Raw genomic sequence first — 19,587 nt, 5'->3', positions numbered from 1 at the left:
CCCACAAATTTGACAATGTAAATTTCCAGGCAATTTATATATTTAGTAATTGGAATCCTGACAAACTGGTATTTTAAAATAATTTTTAAAGACATTCTTTTTCATGACCACAAACTTTAAAGGGCTTTTTGTAAAAATTCATTTTCTACATTTCATTACAGTGATCTAGGACAAACTAAAAGTGGCTAGAAATGTGACATCATGGGATTTATTAAAATAAACATGTTATCTCTTGAAATATGACCAGCAGATAGGTTTTCTTGTTTTTACACATAGATTTTTATAAAATCAGGAACATAGGTTACTTGTAGAACTCTCTATTTGACTAGAACTTCTGAAAAATCTGGAAAATGCTTGGTAGACATCAGATTTAGGCCAACTTTTGTCATATACCACAATCTGGTCAAACTTAATATGACATCCGAATATTAAAGGTTTAGAAGAGAAGATTGGGCAGCTTTCAGAGCTATGGTTATAAAAGAGTTCAATAACAAAAACACAGGCATAATTTCCGTATAAGTCTGAATGGACAGCAAGCCCTCAAACAGTGGAATGACCAAGAGGTATAGTCAACATGAACTTTATATGTCACACCAAAGCCAAACGTTATCAGTGGGCTGTGGCTCAGAGTAGTTTAGATGTCAGGTAAGCTAACATTTACAAAGAGCCTACTAAGTGCCAGGCACTGTGCAAAATAATGGAATACAAAGAAAGGCAAAAACAAAACAAAATGAACCACAAATCGTCTCTGATCTCAAGGAGCTCACAGTTGAATAGGGGAAGCAACATATGAACAAATATGTACAAACAAGATTTACATAGGATAGAGAGGAGCCAATCTTAGGAGGCCCCAGTATTAAGACAGATTGGTAAAGGCTTCCTATAGAAGGTGGGATTTTAGCCAGGACCTGTCAGAAACCAGAGGAGCTAGGCAGTGGAGATGAGAAGGGAGAGAATTTCAGTTATGGCAACAGCCAGAGAAAATGCACAATGCGTACACAATCACACAATGGAAGGTGGCATGATGGGAGTAGAGCTCTGGGCCTGGAGTCAGGAAGACTCATCTTCATGAGTACAAATCTGGCCTCAGACGCTTGGTAGCTGTGTGGCTTGGGCAAGTCACTCAACCCTGTTTTCCTCAGTTTTCTCATCTGTAAGGAAATGCCAAACCACTTCAGCATCTTTGCCTTGGAAACCCCAAATGGGCTCATGAAGTGTTGGATAAGAGTTGACCAAACAGCAGCAGCAGAACACGGAGTGTGGTGTGTGAGGAACATAAAGGAAGCCTGTGTTGCTGGACCACATAGTACACAGAGGGGATTAAGGTCTAACAAGACTGCAGAGGCAGGAAGGGGACAGGTTCTGAAGGGCTTTGAACACGAAAGAGGGGATTTTATATTTGATCCTATGAGGAAGGTGGGGGTGGAAAACAGACGGAGAGAGGTTGATGGAATCGTCGAGGAATGAGTTCAGGCAGGTAATCAATGTTTGCTTCACCGCGTTGGACATCAAAACTTAACTGGAAAGGTGAGATTCATGAGCGGGAGAGACACTCAAGGGGCAGGCAGCTTAAAGAAAGGCGATTAGTGGAGGAAGCCTGTTGAAATGGTGTTTTCCTTCTAAGCGTAGCAGTGTATGATGGATTCTGTAGCACCACATTTCATAATCATTTGTAGATGATAATTATTTGGTGTATATAAGAAAGAAGTAGTGATACACAAGGGAAAGAGCTCTGAGTTTAGAGCCAAGAGACTTGGTTTGAATGTTAACTGCTACCCATGACCCATGTGACCTTTATATTTCTGGGCCTCAATTCCTTGTCTATAGTTTCACTTCTCTCCCTATTTTGCCCCTTTCCTTATTGTTTGGGGTTTGGGTCTAGGGAAAGTGACAGGAAGCAAAGAGAAATGTGATCCTAAGGCAATAAGGGCACCTAGGGGAAACCGATGCAAAGACAAGGGCAGTGCCTCTCTTCTGCATTGGCTTCCATTTCCATAAGACCTGCTCTTTTGGGGTCAGAGGTTCTTGACAGTGATCAGACAATCAACTCCATTCTACTTTGTGTAGAATCCCGCAATTGAGTCTCTGTGCTGTGAATGAACCCAAACCCAGACTCCAAAGTTCCTGCATCTGTGACTGATGAGCAGACCTTTAGGAAGTGTGGCTCAAACCTCCTGGAATAACTGGGTTGTTATGCTATTTGGCCTGCTCCAGGGGGGACTCAGGCTGTATTTGTCCTAGAGCCCTTAAGTCTAGCCAGTGTCGGGGGACTTCCAGGGTACAGGAGAGTGGCAGGCTTGAGATGGATTGGTAGATGTTTATGATCTATTATTATATATTATGTTATCCTATTGTTATGTTATCCTATTATTATGTACTAGTTATCAATTGATTCTATTCGAAGAACAAACACATAGTGCAGAATTCCAATATCATTGTTTGCTTTGGGGAGGAAATGGGGCCCATAGCTAATGCCATATATCAAGTCTTTGAAACTAAGTGTGTTCAAAAGGTGGTAGGGTTCGCTACTAGGGGGATAATTTCCCATTGATAGAAGGTTGGTTTGATCTTCATGACAACTCTGTGAGATAGGTAGCTCAAAGACTAAGATTCTCATTTGACAGATGAGGAAACTGAGGTGTAAATGTGAAATGATTTCTACAAGATCACACGGCTAGTAAGTGAAGAGCCAATGAATTGAACTTGAGCCTTTCAATCTCTATTCATTCCATTCATCTGCCTTTTTTTCAAGGACTTCAGAGCTCTATCATCAAGTCCAATCCCCCATTTTATAGAAACTACTACAGTATGTTCTGTAGCAACTAGGTGGCCCAAAGGAAAGAAAGGTAGGACTTGAAGTCCGGAGGGAACTGAGTTAAAATTCTGCCTCTCACACTCCTTAGCTATGTCTCTGGGCAAATCACTTAAACTCTCAGGGCCTCAGTTTCCTCATTTTTGAATATGGTAATTATAATAGCACCTACCTCATCAGGTTGTTGTGAGGATCAAATAAGTTAAAATGTAAAGTATTTTGCAAACTTTAGAGCATTATACACATTCTAGCTATGATGATGTGATGGTAATGATGATGATGGTAATAATGATGGTGATGATGGTGATGAAGATGGTGATGATGGTGATAGTAATAATGATGGTGATGAAGATGGTGATGGTGATGATGATGATGATGATGGTGGTGGTGGTGGTGGTGGTGGTGATGATGTTGTGACTGGAATACTGGAATTAGAGTTAAGACATTCATTATAATCCTCTTTGAATCAGGTCCTAATAAGAGGCCTCGTAGTTAGTAAACTATGTGACTCTGGACAAGTCAGTCAATTTTCTCTGGGCCTCAGATTTTTCATCTACAAAATGAAGGCTTTGGACTCAATAAGCTCTAAGGTCCCTTCCAGCTCTAATTCTATAAGCCTGTGGTACATTCATAAATAACATGTTTTCCAGAAAAAAAAATCCTGGGAGGTAGGTTGCATAATTATTGTCATCTCATGGGAAGTTGAATTATTTACTTAGGTCACACAGTCAGTAAATGTCTGAGTGAGAATATGAACCCAAGCATCCCTGCATCTTAGGGAGGTAAGGTGATGTGCCTAAGGTCACCAGCCATTAGTGGCAGAACTGAGACTTGTCCCAAGTCTCCTGAATTTCATTTTGGAGTGTTACCAAAAAAGGTTTTAAAACTCTCCTGCCAGGTGTGTACTGTTTACGGCTGTTCATCACGGTGTCTGCAATTTATAAACACCTAGGTCCCTACTCAAAATATCAAACACAGTTTGGTGGGCCAAACTGCAGGCCCAGTAGAGGTATACCATGTGTAAGTCCTGGAAGCCCTCGAGACTGCTCCAGAAGTCTGTGAGTGACCGAGGATCAGGGGTGAGCTGGGACTCATTCTTTGTCCACCCCAGGACTGTGGACAGTCACATGGGTTAGACAAACAGAGGTGGAAAGGTGAGGGGAATGAAGATTGTGCTGCTTGAGGATTATTCAAAAAGCCTGATGATGCTTAGCCTGGGGAAGGGAAGGGTGTGTGTGTGTGTGTGTGTGTGTGTGTGTGTGTGTGTGTGTGTGTTTGTGTTGGACCCTTTTGGCAGCTTGGTGAAACCTACAGACACCTTTTCAGAATGATGTTTTCTTTTCTTTTTTTTTTTAATTTTTAGGCAATTGGGATTAAGTGACTTACCCAGGGTCACACAGCTAGTAAGTGTCAAGTATTTGGTCTGAGGCCAGATTTGAACTCAGGTCCTCCTGACTTCAGAGCTGGTGCTCTATCCACTGTGCAACCTAGCTGTCCCAAGAATGATGTTTTCAAATGGTCGACGGAAATGCTAAGTTTGAGTTGAAGGTTAACGAGAATAATGATTCAATTTTGTTTACCATCCAAGTTCACAGACCCCCCTAAAACCTATCCATGGATGCTTAAGAGAGGAGGGTTCCTAGGTTAAGAACTTTAATTCTAGTACAATTATGATTCTAGCATGGGTTGGACTGGATGACCCCCATGACCCCTTACAACTCTAAAATTATGAAAAAAAAGGTTTACTGTCTTTTGCGGAAGCATTAACTATGAGATCACCTGACCTAGCATTTGAAATAAAGCCTGACGTGTATGCAGCTATCATTGTAGGGTCACCTAATATCAAGTCAGAGGATGCATGAATTCGATTCTCTGGTGCAGTATTCATTCTGTGTGGGACCTCAGGCAAGGCACAGAACCATGGAGTCGGAAGATTATCTGAGAGGCCTTGATCATAGTAATACTAATCATAATTAGAAATAAATAAATAACATTTACATAGCACTTGCTATGTATGAGGCACTATGCTAAGTGGTTTACAATATTATCTCATGTGATCCTCACAATAGTCCTGTGAAGTAGGTGCTATTATTATCTCCATTTTAGAGGTGATGAAAATAGGCAAATAAAGGTTAAAATGACTTGTCCAGGGTCTTCTAGCTAAGTCAATGTCTGAGGCTGGATGTGAACCCAGGTTTTCCTGAGTCAAGCCCCAGTGCTCTCTCTACTGAGCGACCTAGATGTCCCATCTAATCCTATCCGTGTCTGAATGAGAATCCCTTCTAGAACATGATGAGAATCCCATCTGCAATATGCCTGAGAAACAGCCATCTAGCCTTTGTTCTAAGACCTCCTATGAAGACAGGGTCCACTACCTCCCAAAATAACCCATTCCACCTTTGGAGAAGCATTCATTACTTCAAACCCTAACCTTGAATTTGCCTCTTTGTAATTGTCAGCCTTGGGCCACTAGGTGGTATAGTAGATAGAGTACCAGACCTGAAGTCAGGAAGACCTGAGTTCAAATGCAGCCTCAAACGATTACTAGCTATGTGACTTAATCTTGTTTGCCTCAGTTTCCTCATCTGTAAAATGAGCTGGAGAAGGAAATGGCAAACCACTCCTGTATCTCCACCAAGAAAACCCAAAATAGAGTCATGGAGAGTGAGGTGACTGAACAACAACAATGACAACAATAAAATTTCACCCTGATCTGCTACACCCCACCCTGCTTTGCATCTAAATCTGCCCTCTGATTCCAAGGAGAATAAATTGGACCCCTCTTTCATGTGACAGTCAACTACATGTTCTCTCTGAGTCATCATTAATCTTTGAGTTTCATTTTTTATCTATATAATGGTAATGACAGAACTTATACCACCTTATCATGGTGAGGATGACAAGATAAGACATAAGAAATCACATTTTGAAGTGAGTCGGATCAAGTAAATATCATGTATTTACTATTCCAATACTGCAAATGTCAGTATTAATATCATGCTACGAAGCACAGTATGTTCCACTGGGAAGACTTCTGGTTCTAGAATCAAAAGAAGTGGGTTGAAATTTCACCTCTTACCTCCAAAATACCCTTTTTGTCCTTTGGTTAGTTATTGAAGCTCCCTGGGCCTCAGTTTCCTCCTCTGTAAAATAAGGGAGATTGAATAGATGAAGATTCCTTTTTGAAACCCAACAGAGATTTAAGGGCCAGTTCTGCTTATAGTCATGTAAGAGCTATGTATAATACACTTACAGTAGGTTGGTGAATTGTTATAGCTCTCTTATCTTATTAGTAGGGCTCAGGACTGAAATTCTTCTTTCCAGTTGCATCCATGAGTATCGTTGCAGCAGGTACTCTCCCATCTGTATTAAAAGAAAGCTTGATTTCCTTCATGATGATTACAGACTAGAATAATAACCATTCAGACCAACAATGAGATTTCTTGGCATTTCATGATGAGTACTGTTCATTGATCTCACTCAGCACACTACCTTCCATAGAGCAAAATGAATCAAAGATCATTGGACCTGGAAGGAAAACACTAACTAGCTAACACTCCTGGAGCCATTGAGGGTTTATAAAAGACTTTCCTTTTAACAACCTTGCTTTGAGGAAATAGAACAGGAGAGATGGGGAACATACACATAAAGTGACAGACAAAATACTTTATTTGTCCCTACCATGCCCTCAGGCTTATATTTCTCCTTTTTCTTTCCCTACTGGCAAACCTGCCTAACTTATCAAATGATTTATACCCACTATTACTCAACATGAGGCAGTTGGATAATGTAGTGGAGCCTGGAGTCGGGAAGACATGAATTCTAACCCTCAGACATTTACTAGCTATGCAACTCTGGGAAGTTATTCAATGTGTCTAAGCTTCAGTTTCCCCATCTGTAAAATGAGGATAATAATACCACTTCCTACCTAACAGGATTGTTGTAGGGCTCAAATAAGATAACATATGTAAAGTGCTTTGTGAACCTCAAAAGGCCAAAACTTCACCAATTGTATAACTTTTTCTTAGTCTTTATCCACAACATCTGTAGACAGAACATCATTGCTTGCCTCATCCTTGAAACCCTCTAGTCCTTTTGGCTTGCATATCTCTGTCCTATCCTGTTTTTCCTACTTTTCTGATCATTTGCTCTCTATCTTGTTAGATCCTGATTTTCCTTTTTTTTTCCTCCTTAGTGTGTATGGACATATGTGTCAACTTCTGCTGCGTATTATTATTTTTGTTGTTATTTTCTCAAAGCTTTCATCTACTCCCACAATTTCAGTTATCTATTGCCTATGGATGACTCACAGATCTTGAAACCTGACCTCTGACTTTAGCTCTCTAGAACTCACCTCATCACAAGGGACTGTAGTGTGGGTTAGCTGGAAGTACACTGGATTTGGAATTGGGAGAGCTAAGTTCAAATCCCAGCTCTGTCTCTTAATGCCAATGGGCCAAGTCACTTCCCTTGCCTGGAGCTTATTTTTTTCCTCCATATAATGAAGGTAGTAGGACTGAATGATTTTTTAGGTCCCTTTCACTTCAAGATTTATAACACAAATTCGACTATGGTCTGTTTCTTTCAATGGCACCACCATTTTCCCAATTGCGTAGATAAGAGTCATCTTTGACACCTCCTCCATCACACTCCAATCTTAATCTTGTCAATTACAAAATACAGGGAATGTTCCTTTAAAATGTCTATTGTAGTCATCTCCTCTGCTCCATTTTTGTTGTCAAGGAACTTAACAAAGTTAAACTACATCTAACAGTCAGGTGATAGAGTGGAGTGCTGGATTTAGCCTCAGGAAGATATTAGTTTAAATCCTGTCTCAGACATTTACTGACTATATGATCCTCAGCAAGTCACTTAATCTTGTTTAGCCTCAGTTTCCTCATTTGTAAAATAGGGGCAATAGTAGCATCTATCTCAAAGGGTTATAGTGAGGATCAAATAATGTCACATGTGTAAAATACTTCGCAAACCTCAGAGGTCTATTTGGTTGGTTGGTTGTTGTCTTTCATTATCCATGAGGACCAAAATGACATCACTATGTTAGTCAAGTTACACTGTTTCTGACTGTGGCTGATCAAATGAATATGAGCTCAGAATGCTCTACCGCAGGTTGGGCACAAATAATCCACGTGAGCATTTGGGGTGGATTCTCTGAATTTGCACATCTCACATTTCTTTTGAGCTATTTCAGTCCTGTTTTGCTCATAGAGAACAGTACCTTCTTTAATGTGGGTATGCCATGCTGGGTGGTCTAGTGCCAGTGTCTCCCATGTCACACAATCAATTCCAAAGTTCTTCAGAGAGACCTTGAGAGTGATCTTGTATCACTTCTTCTGACCACCATGTGAGCACTTTCCTTCCGTGAATTTTCTGTAAAATGGTCTTTGAAGCAAGCATACATTTGGTATTTGAATAACATGGCCACCCCATTGGAGTTTTTGCTCTCTGCAGTAGAGTTTGAATGCTTAGCAGTTTAATTCAAGAAAGGACCTCAGTATCCAGTAGCTTATCCTGCCAGGTGAGCTTCAGTCTTCCGAAGACAATTCAAATGGAAGCAATTCAGTTTCTTGGCATGGTAGTTCAGTGAAACTATGAACTCTACTGTGCATGGTTACCCAAGATGGACAGGTCACAGCAGAGAATTCTGACAAAAAAGTGATCCACTGGAGAAGGAAATGGGAAACCACTCCATTATCTTAGTCAAGAAAACCCCATGGACAGTATTAAAATGATACAAGATGTGATACCAGAAGATGAGCCCCTCAGGTCTCACTCCTGGGGAAAAGTGGATGACAACCACAAGTAGTTCCAGAACTAATGAAGTAGCTGGGTCAAAGCTGAAAAGAAACTCATCTGTGGATGTGTCTGAGAAAAGGAAAGTATGAAGCTGTAAAGATCTATATTGCACAGAAACCTAGAAAAAGATCTATGAACCAAAGTAAGCTGGATGGGCTCAAACAGAAGATGGAAAGATTAAACATTGACATCTTTGGTGTCAATGAACTTCAATAGACAGGAATGGATGAGGTTAATTCAGGTGATCACTGTATGTACTACTGTGGGCAAGATTCCCTTAGAAGAAATGAAGTAGCCTTCATAGTCAATAAAGGGGTGAGAAAAGCAGTACTGGAGTATAATCTCAAAAATGATAGGATGGTATGTGTTTGAATCCAAGGCAAACTATTCAATATGACAACAACACAAGTCTATGCTCCAACCAATGATACCAAAGAGACCAAAGTTGACCTACAACATTTTCTAGAAATTATCCCTACCCCCTGAAAAATTTCACTTGGAATGCTAAGTAAAAAAAAATAAAAACAAAAACAAAAGATAATTGGAATAGCAGGGGTTGGTCTTGGAATACAATGTGAAGAAGAGAAGAGACTGATAGAGTTTTGTGAAGATAACTTACTGGTCATAGCAAACACTCTTTTTCAACAACCCAAAAGACAACTCTATACATAGACATCATCAGATGGTCAATATCAAAATCAGATTAATTATATACTTTGCAGTCAAGGTTAAAGAAGCTGTATACAGTCTGTTAGAACAAGACCTGGAGCTGACTATCAATCAGATCATGAGCTTCTTATCAGAAATTTAGACTTAAGTTGAAGAAAGTAGGGGGAAACATCAAACTGTATGGGTATGGCCTAAATGACATCACTTATGATTATGAAGTGGGAGTGATGAATAGATTTAAAGGATTATATCTGGTAGCAGAGTACCCCAAAGACTGTGGATAGAGATTTGAAATATTACTCAGGAGGCAGCAACAACAACAATAAAAACATTCCAAAGAAAAAGAACAAGAAGGAGAAATGGCTGTCTGATGAGGCTTTACAAATAGCTAAGGGAAAAAGGAAAGGGAAAGGAGAACGGGAAAGCTATGTCCAACTGAATGCAGAATTCCAGAGAACAGCAAGGAGAAATCAGAAGGTTTTCTTAAGTGAACGATGCAAAGAAATAGAAGAAAACAATAGAATGGTAAAGACAGATCTCTTCAAGAAAATTAGAAATCTCAAGGGATCATTTCATGCAAAAATGGGTGTGATAAAAGACAAAAGTAGTAGGGAATTAACAGAAATAGAAGAGATTAAGGAGAGGTGGCAAGAATACACAGAACTATATAAAAAAGGGTTTAACATCATCAGTAACCACAATGGTGTGGTTACTGATCTAGAGCCAGGCATCCTGGAGAATGAAGTCAGAAGCAAATAAGGCTAGTGGAGGTGATGGAATTCAGTTGAGCCATTTAAAACCCTAAAAGATGATGCTATTAAAATGCTGCACTCAATATTCCAGCAAATTTGTAAAATTGAACAGTGGCCCCTGGATTGGAAAAGATCACTTTACATCCCGGTCCTAAAGAACCAAATAACCAAACAGTTGTGCTCATTTCATACACCATCAAGGTTATGCTTAAGATTCTACAAGCTAGGCCTTAGTGGTATGTGAACTGAGAATTACCAGAAGAACAGACTGATTTTCTTTTTTTTTAAATTTTCTTTTTATTTTGATTTATTAACAATCACTTCCATATGCTTTTGAGTTGAAAATTTTTCTCCCTTCCCCCCACCCTCCCCAAGAGGCACACAATCTGATATTACATTTACATACCCATTAAACATATTTTCACATAAGTGAAGTTGTAAGTAAAAATTAAAACCAATAGAAGGAACCAGCAGAAAGATGAAACAAAACTCAACAGAAGGTAAAAATAAGTGATAGCGATTCGACTTCCATAGTTCTTTCTTTGGATGTGGACAGCATTTTCCATCCGAGGCCTCTGGAGATGTCTTAGATCCTGTAATGCTGAGAAGGGTTCAGTTTAACAATCTTAGTCATTGCATAACATGGCTGTTATTGTGTACAAAGTCCTCTTGGTTCTGCTCACTTCACTCCGCATCAGACCATATAAGTCTTTCCAGGCTTTTCTGAAGTCAGCCTGTTCGTCATTTCTTATAGCACAGTAGTATTCCATTACATTCATATACCACAACTTGCTCAGCCATTCCCCAATTGATGGGCATCCTCTCAATTTCCAATTCTTTGCCACCACAAAAAGAGCTGCTATGAATATTTTTGTACATGTGGGTCCTTTTCCCATTTGTTTGATCTCTTTGGGATATAGCCCTAGAAGTGCTATTGCTGGATCAAAGGGTATGCACATTTTTGTAGCCCTTTGGGCATAGTTCCAAATTGTTCTCCAAAATGGTTGGATCATTTCACAACTCCACCAACAATGTATTAGTGTTCCAATTTTCCCACATCTCTCCAACATTTATCATTTTCCTGTTTTGTCATGTTGGCCAATCTGATAGGTGTGATGTGGTACCTCAGAGTTGTTTTGATTTGCATTTCTCTAATCAATAACGATTTAGAGCATTTTTTCATATGACTATAGATGGCTTTAATTTCTTCATCTGAGAACTGTCTGTTCATATCCTTTGACCATTTATCAATTGGGGAATGGCTTGTGTTCTTATAAATTTGTCTTAATTCTCTATATATTTTAGAAATGAGGCCTTTATCAGAGACTGGTTGTAAAAATTCTTTCCCAATTTTCTACCTTCCTTCTAATCTTAGTTGCATTGGCTTTCTTTGTGCAAAACCTTTTCAATTTAATGTAATCAAAATTATCCATTTTGCTTTTCATAATGTTCTCTATCTCCTGTTTGGTCATGAATTCTTCTGTTCTCCATAAATCTGATAGGTAAACTATTCCTTGTTCTCCCAGTTTACTTATGGTATCAGCCTTTATATCTAAGTTGAACCCATTTTGACTTTATTTTGGTATATGGTGTGAGATTTGGGTCTATGCCTAGTTTCTGCCATATTCTTTTCCAGTTTTCCCAGCAGTTTTTTTCAAAGAGTGGGTTCTTATCCCAGAAGCTGGGGTCTTTGGGTTTATCAAATAATAGATTACTATAGTCATTGACTACTGTGTCTTGCATATTTAACCTATTCCACTGATCCACCTCCCTATTTCTTAGCCAGTACCAAGCAGTTTTGATGACTGCTGCTTTATAGTACAATTGAAGATCTGGAATTGCTAGGCCACCTTCCCCTGCATTTCTTTTCATTAGTTCCTTTGATATTCTGGACCTTTTGTTTTTCCAAATGAATCTTGTTATTATTTTTTCTAACTCTATAAAATATTTTCTTGGTAGTTTGATTGGTATGGCACTGAATTAGCTTAGGTAGGATTGTCATTTTTATTATATTAGCTCAGCCTACCCATGAGCAACTGATGTTTTTCCAATTATTTAGATCTGATTTTATTTGTGTGAAAAATGTTTTGTAATTGTGTTCATAGAGTTCCTGGGTTTGTTTCGGAGGTAGACTCCTAAATATTTTATAATGTCTACAGTAAGTTTAAATGGGATTTCTCTTTCTATCTCTTGCTGTTGGGCTTTGTTGGTAATATATAGAAATGCTGATGATTTATGTGGGTTTATTTTATAGCCTGCAACTTTGCTAAAGTTGTTTATTATTTCAAGTAGTTTTTTACTTGATTCTCTAGGATTCTCTAAGTATATCATCATGTCATCTGCAAAGAGTGATAGCTTTGTTTCTTCTTTGCCTATTCTAATGCCTTCAATTTCTTTTTCTTCTCTTATTGCTAAAGCTAAGGTTTCCAGTACAATATTGAATAACAGTGGTGATAATGGACATCCTTGTTTCACCCCGATCTTATTGGAAATGCTTCTAGCCTGTCCCCATTACATATAATGCTTGCTGAAGGTTTTAGATAATGCTATTTATTATTTTAAGGAAGACTCCATTTATACCTATGCTTTCTAGTGTTTTTAATAGGAATGGGTGTTGTATTTTATCAAAAGCTTTTTCTGCATCTATGGAGATGATCATGTGGTTTCTGTTGATTTTGTTATTGATATGCTCAATTATGCTGATAGTTTTACTAATATTAAACCAACCCTGCATTCCTGGTATAAATCCTACCTGGTCATAGTGTATTATTCTTGTGATAAGTTGCTGCAATCTACTTGCTATATTTTGTTTAAAATTTTTGCATCTATATTCATTAGAGAAATTGGTCTATAATTTTCTTTCTCTATTTTGACTCTTCCTGGTTTAGGTATCAACACCATATTTGTATCATAAAAAGAATTTGGTAAGACTCCTTCTTCACCTATTTTCCCAAATAGTCTATATAGTATTGGAATTAATTGTTCTTTAAATGTTTGATAGAATTCGCATGTAAATCCATCTGGCCCTGGAGATTTTTTCCTAGGGAGTTCATCAATGGCTTGTTCAATTTCTTTTTCTGAGATGGGGTTATTTAAGTATTTTACTTCCTCTTCGGTTAATCTGGGCAATTTATATTTTTGTAAATATGTATCCATTTCACTAAGATTGTCAAATTTGTTGGCATATAGTTGGGCAAAATAATTCCTAATTATTGTTTTAATTTCCTCTTCCTTGGTGGTAGCTTGCCCTTTTCATTCTTGATACTAGTAATTTGGTTTTCTTCTTTCTTTTTTTTAATTAAATTAACCAAAGGCTTATCTATTTTATTGGTTTTTTCATAAAACCAGCTCTTAGTTTTATTTATTAGTTCAATAGTTTTCTTAATTTCAATTTTATTAATTTTTCCTTTGGTTTTCAATATTTCTAATTTAGTGTTAAGTTGAGGATTTTTAATTTGTTCTTTTTCTAGTTTTTTTAGTTGTATGCCCAATTCATTAATCTCCTCTTTTTCTATTTTATTTATGTAAGCATTTAGAGATATAAAACTTCCCCTAAGAACTGCTTTCGCTGCATCCCATAGGTTTTGGTATGTTGTCTCATTATTGTCATTCTCTTGAATGAAATTATTGATTGTTTCTATGATTTGTTGTTTGACCCAATCATTTTTTAGGATTAGATTATTTAGTTTCCAATTATTTTTTAGTCTATCTTTCCATGGCCCTTTATTACATATAATTTTTTTGTCATGATCTGAAAAGGATGCATTTAATATTTCTGCCTTTCTGCATTGGATTGTGAGGTTTTTATGCCCTAGTACATGGTCAATTTTTGTGTATGTGCCATGTACTGCGAGAAAAAAGTATATTCCTTTCTATCCCCATTCAGTTTTCTCCAGAGGTCTATCATACCTAACTTTTCTAATGTTCTATTCACCTCCTTAACTTCTTTCTTGTTTATTTTGTGGTTAGACTTATCTAGTGCAGAGGGGGAGGTTCAGGTCCCCCACTAGTATAGTTTTGCTGTCTATTTCTTCCTGTAACTCCCTGAACTTCTCCTGTAAGAATTTGGATGCTATACCATTTGGTGCATATATGTTTAGTAATGATATTACTTCATTGTCTATGGTGCCTTTTAGCAGGATGTAGTTTCCTTCCTTATCTCTTTTGATTAGATCTATTTTTGCTTTTGCTTTGTCTGAGATCAGGATTGCTACCCCTGCTTTTTTACTTCAGCTGACATAATATATTCTGCTCCAGCCTTTTACCTTTACCCTGTATGTGTCACTCTTTTTCAAATGTGTTTCCTGTAAACAACATATTGTAGGATTATGGTTTTTAATCCATTCTGCAATCCGTTTCGTTTTATGGGAGAGTTCATCCCATTCACATTCACAGTTATGATTACTATCTGTGTCTTTTCTCCATCCTTTTTCCCCCCCATTTTGCTTTTCTTCTCCTTTTTCCTTTCCCCCCTTCACTAGTGTTTTGCTTTTGACCACACCTCCTTCAGTCCCTTCCCCCTTTTATTATCCCTTTCCCTTTTCTTCCCCTTTACTCTTACTGCTTCTTCCTCCCTTCCCCCCCCCTTTTCTCCCCCTCCCTTTTTCTTCCCTTTTCCTCCTACTGCCTATAGGGCAAGTTAACTATACGATTATCCCTTCTTGAGCCAAATCTGATGAGAGTAAGGTTCAAACAATGCTCCCCCTCCCTTCTTTCCCTCTGTAAGGATTTTGTGTCTTTTCCTGTAATGTAATTTACCCTTGTCTGCCTCCTCCTTTCTCAGTACATTTTCTAAGATCGATTGATCCACTTATTTGGATCCATTTAACCACTTGATTAGATTTTTTTTATCATTACATCAAAGTCAACTAAATCCACCCTCTTTATGTATACTCCTTTAACAAGGTGTAATAACAATACAGTTCTCAAGGGTTGCAAGTCTCATATTCCCTTGTAGGGGTTTAAACAGCCCCCCCATTAACAACATATTGTATCCTTCTGTCCCATTTACCTTTTTAAGTCCTTCTTGAGTCCTGTACTTGAAGATCAAATTTTTTGTTGAGCTCTGGTCTTTTATCAGGAAAGTTTGGAAGTCTCCTATTTCGTTGAATATCCACCTCCTCCCTTGAAAAATGATGCTCATTTTTGCTGGTAATTGATCCTTGGCTGCATTCCAAGCTCCTTTGCCTTATGGAATATCATGTTCCATGCCCTGCGGTCTTTTAATGTAGAAGCTGCAAGGTCCTGTGTAATCCTGACTGTGGTTCCATGATATTTAAATTGTTTCTTTGGCTGCTTGCAGCACCTTCTCTTTCATCTGGTAATTTTGGAATTTTGCTATTATATTCTTGGTGTTGTCAATTTGGGATCTCTTTCAGGTGGTGATCGGTGGATTCTTTCTATGGTTATTTTCCCTTCTGGTTCTAGGACTTCTGGGCAGTTTTCCTTTATGATTTCCTGAAAGATACTGTCCAGGCTCTTTTTTCATCATGATTTTCAGGTAGTCCAATAATTTTTAAATTGTCTCTCCTGAGTCGATTTTCCAGGTCGGTTGTTTTACTGATGAGGTATTTTTTTATCTATTTTTTCATTTTTTTCTGTTTGACTGATTCTTGCTCTCTCATAGAGACATTAGTTTCCATTTGTCCAATTCTAGTTTTTAACAGATTGTTTTCTTCTGTTAGTTTTTGTACTTCCTTCTTCAACTGGCCAATTGTGTTTTTTAGGGACTTGTTTCCTTCAGTACTCTCTGTTAGTTTTACTTCCTTCTTCAATGGCCAATTGTGTTTTTTAGGGACTTGTTTTTCAGTGTACTCTTCTGTTAGTTTTTGTCCTTCCTTCTTCAATTGGCCAATTGTGTTTTTTAGGGACTTGTTTTCTTCAGTGTATTTTTTTCCAATTGGCCAATTGTATTTTGAAGGACTCTTTTACCTCTCTCATTTGACTATTAAAATCCTTCTTGAGCTCTTCTAAGAAGGCTTTTTGGGCTTCACACCAGTTCATATTCCCTTTGTTGTTGCAGATGTGGGTTTGTTGACAATGTTGTCCTCTTCAGAATTTCTGTCTTGATCTTCACTCTTCTCATAATATGAATCTATGGTACATTTCTTTTTACTAATGGTGTTTCTTTATTCCCTGGCCTTTAAAGAGATTGAGCTCTCCTGCTGGCGAACAGAGGGTACTGACCCAAGCTTCTTGTTTTAGGAGCCTAGGTCTTTGTCACTGGCTTTCCATGCTGGGGCCTCTTATGCTGGCAATTGGAGGCTGTAGGTTTCTGTCAGTTTACTTTTGTTGGCCTGGAATCAGCAAGGCTGGAACTTTCAGGCAATTTTAGATTGCCTGCTTTTCCTTTCCTTTAGCTTTCTTCAGCTCCTTTTAGATGGATGCTGCAGGGTGTTTACCTGCCTGGGGCCCCCTGCAGTATTGTCTCCCTTGCTTCTGCTAATGCACTGGGAGATTCCTTTGTGGTAGAGTGCCAAGGCACCTGGTGGTTTTCTGAGCTGGTTTCCACCATTTCACCTGCCTTCACTGAGGCACTCGGAGGTCCAGGTGTTGGTGTTTGCCTGTTCTACCACCTGGGCTTCAGGATTTCTTCACAATTGGAGGCTGCAGGGCTCTGACAGCTCACCTGTTGTTGGGTTGGAATCAGCAAGGCCCGGGCTGAAGCCTTTAGCTTGTTTTCTTCACCTCCTTTCAGATGAACGCCACAGGGTACTTATCTGCCTGGGGCCCCTTGTAGTTCTGCCTCCCTTATTTTTGCTGAGGCACTGGGAGATCCATTTGCTGGGCTGTTGTACTGCTGTTCCCCATCTTTCTTCTAGTTCAGGTGTTCCAGGGTTTTTTTTTTCTGGGGTGATATTTTCTGGGTTTTCAGAGGTTGATAGGAGAGAGTGAGAGTGACTACCTTTTCACTCTGCCATCTTGGCTCCCAGAAGCAGAAGTCAACAGACTGATTTTCAAAGAAGCAGAGGAACTAGAAATCAAATTGTCAATATTTGCTGGATTATGGAGAAAGCAAGAGAATTAAAAAAAAACCCACTTATTTATGCTTCATTGAGTGCACTAAAGTCTTTAACTACGTAGATCTTAACAAAATGTGACAAGTTCCTCAGAGATGGAAGTACCAGATATCTTTCTTGTCTCTTGAGTAACCTGTATGCAGTTTAAGAAGCAATAGTTAGAACCAAACATGGAACAACTGACTGGTTCAAAATTGGGAAAAGGGGATGACAAGGCAGCATATTGCCACCTTATTTATCTTATATGCACAGTATATTGTGAGAAATGCCAGGGGACTAATCAAAAGCCACAATGAAGGTTGCTGGAAGAAATATCAACAATCTTGAGATATGTAGATGATACCACTCTGATGGCAGAAAGTGAAGAAGAATTAAGAAGTGTCTTGATGAGAATGAGCAAGGACAGTGTAAAACCTGACTTGAAGCTTAATATCAAAAAACCCTAAGATTATGGCAACTGGTCCCATCGCTTCCTGGCAAATAGAGAAGAAATGGAAGCAGTGTCAGATTTTATTTTCTTGGACTCAAAGACCACTGGAGACAGTGACTGAGGCCATGAAATCAAAAGACACTTGTTCATTTTAAGGAAAGCTATGGAGAATCTGGACAGCAAACTAAAAAGCGAGATAGCACCTTGTTGACAAAAGTCCATATTATTCAAAGCAATGGTTTTTCCAGTAGCAATGTATGGCTGTGAGAGCTGGACTATAAGGAAAGCTGAGTGATGCAGAACTGAAGCTTTTGAATTGTGATGCTTGGAAAAGACTTTGGAGCGTCTCTTGGACAGCAAGGAGATCAACTCAGTTACTACTTAAAGAAATTAATTCAGACTATTCATTGGAAGGTAAAACACTGAAGCTGAAGCTTAAATACTTTATCCACGTTGTGAGAAGATGGGGCTTGTTGGAAAAGACCCTGAGATTGGGAAAGACTGAATGAAAAAGGAAAAGGGGAGAGCAGAGGATGAGATGGATAGAGAGTGTCGTGGAAACAATGAACATAAATTGGACAGTCTTCAGGAGATGGTAGGGGATTGAAGGGACTGGCATGTCCATGGGGTCATGAAGAGTTGGGCAGAAGCAAACAACAAACATTTCATTCACACTGTTTTGCTTATTATATATATTGTTTTATTGGCTCTGCTTACTTCACTCTGTATCACTTCATGTAGCCATTTCCATATTTCTCCGTATTTGTCACACATCATTTTTTACAACACAGTAGTATTCCCTATATTAGTGTAGCACAATTTATGCAGCCATTTACCAATAGATGGTCATCTAGTTTATTTCCTCTGAAACATAGTACTTTTTCTCTTCTATAACTTAATCAACTTTAAAGTAACCACATTCTACTGGCTTGCTTCCCCTTTTCCTTAAGCCGCTTTCTTTTGTTACCCCTTTGAAAGTTTTGAAAGTTTACTTAATTAGTTCCTTTTTTTCTTCTTTTTACCTAGTTATTTAATTTCCCTTCTCTTTTTTTTCCCTTTCAAGTTAAGTGGTTAAGTAAAATCTCCCTTCTTGTCATCCTCTAACTTGTTTTGTTAATTTTTACTTTTTTTTGGCCTTTTTTAAAAAAAGGGTTTCTCTCTCATTCTTTTCATTATTTCACTCTATTTTAGACTTTTATTCTTTGATTCATGCCCCTTAAATTTCCTTAGTCTTGCTTTAGTCTCTGTATTCTTCATGTAATTCAATTTTCTAAAATACCTGTTTGGGGTTCTGTCTTATAAACATTTTCTGCGTAGATCTATTTCTATTTTCTACTTTGGATCTTGCCAGTTTGGCCACATTTTGCTGTGACTCATTCTTAGAAATACCAGTTCCTATAGGTAATACAATGTTGCCCCAGCCCTTAATTGCTACTCGTTATTAACTTTTGCTCCCTGCATGGATGTGTCTTCCCCCATTTGCTATGAAATCTCCTCACTGTCTACGTGCCCTACCACTCTTCTGGCTGTTGGTTAGCCTGAAGAGCTCTCTGAGTACCAAAGCCTTGCAGATCATTCCTAGTGTAAAGTCTTCATTTCTTCTTTTATAATACCTTTTTCTTTCTTCATGGGAGCATTCATCAGTGGTACTCTTTCCCACCACTGAAGCCAGATTTCCCTCACCCCCGCCCTGCTTCAATCACCCTTTTTCCCTCCACCCATTCTTTCATGGGCTCTTTTCAGGGATTATATTATCTTCATTGTTAATCTTTTACTTACATAGGGTTACTTAAATACTCCTCTCTATTTTCTTCTCTCCCTCTCTCCTCTTGTACATTCTCCCATTCTATAATTTAATACTACGAAAACAATGATTCACCTGTAGGCAGGATGTCATAAGGTATAGTCCATGATGTTTCAGGCATGTTCCTCTGCCATCATTTCTATTTTCCTTCTGTTTTCCCCTACATATCCTTGTGTATTTTCAGAAAGAAATCTTTTCATAGTTGCTCTGTTGTTATTTTGAGGTTGTCATTCTTTGTTGCATATTTGTTTTGCATTCTTATATTTCTGTTGTCTGAGGTGTTTGAA

The sequence above is a fragment of the Phascolarctos cinereus genome, unplaced genomic scaffold (assembly GCF_003287225.1).
Source record: "Phascolarctos cinereus isolate Bilbo 61053 unplaced genomic scaffold, phaCin_HiC Scaffold_3;HRSCAF=262, whole genome shotgun sequence".
Taxonomy (NCBI): domain Eukaryota; kingdom Metazoa; phylum Chordata; class Mammalia; order Diprotodontia; family Phascolarctidae; genus Phascolarctos; species Phascolarctos cinereus.
The sequence above is the reverse complement of the archived record's forward strand: the minus strand, read 5'-3'. Positions refer to the sequence as shown.